This window comes from Sinocyclocheilus rhinocerous, unplaced genomic scaffold, assembly GCF_001515625.1.
Source record: "Sinocyclocheilus rhinocerous isolate Xijiao unplaced genomic scaffold, SAMN03320098_v1.1 scaffold775, whole genome shotgun sequence".
Classification (NCBI taxonomy): domain Eukaryota; kingdom Metazoa; phylum Chordata; class Actinopteri; order Cypriniformes; family Cyprinidae; genus Sinocyclocheilus; species Sinocyclocheilus rhinocerous.
Window position 1 is genome coordinate 501,449 of NW_015645553.1, and position 847 is coordinate 502,295.

The window sequence follows — 847 nt, forward strand, 5'->3', positions numbered from 1 at the left end:
TGGACTACATTTCCCATGCTCCATTGCACTAATCACAAGCTCACCTGAAACCAATCATACACAGCTGCTACCAATAACACACACTATATAAATCAGTCTCACACAACCATTCAACGCCGAGTATTGTTTAGCATTTATCACTCTTCTAGCGGACATTACTGTACGGAGCCAGTTCCCGGTCTAGTTCATAGTTTAGTCTAGTCTAGCCTGTTTTCCTGTGTGAAGATCTTTGCCTGTGTATTTCGGATTGCCCTATCATCTTGCCGTTTTGACTCTGTTCGCCAGTCTGGACTATTGTTTGCGTTTACGGATTACCCCATTTTGTCAAACCCTCTGGATTATGTTCGCCGATCGAAGACCCACGCTTGTCCTAGGATTACTCTTTGTCTTGCCTGTGCCATATCTGTTTGCTAGTGTTCGACCCTGTCTGTTTCTGACCATGTCTTTAATAAACCTTTTGCTAATGGATCCGTACGCCTCTTAGCAATTAACGCCACAAGCCGAACATAATCCAGAGGGCTTGACAAAATGGGGTAATCCGTAAACGCAAACAATAGTCCAGACTGGCGAACAGAGTCAAAACGGCAAGATGATAGGGCAATCCGAAATACACAGGCAAAGATCTTCACACAGGAAAACAGGCAAGGCAAGACTAGACTAAACTATGAACTAGACCGGGAACTGGCTCAGTAATGTAGCTACCGCTAGAAGAGTGATAAATGCTAAACAATACTCGGCGACTTGAGCAGGATCTGAGTGGGTGTTATATAGTGTGTGTAATAGCTTTCAGGTGAGCGTGTGATTGGTTACAGCTGTGTGCAATCAGTGCAATGGATGATGGGAAATG

The 847-nt window shown here is 44.4% G+C and overlaps 1 protein-coding gene across 1 annotated transcript in view; it reads left to right on the top strand.

The window, feature by feature from the left end:
- Positions 1 to 847, top strand: part of LOC107706577 (serine/threonine-protein phosphatase 6 regulatory ankyrin repeat subunit C-like) — a 51,296-nt gene that overhangs the window by 39,663 nt on the left and 10,786 nt on the right. The window lies entirely within an intron of this gene.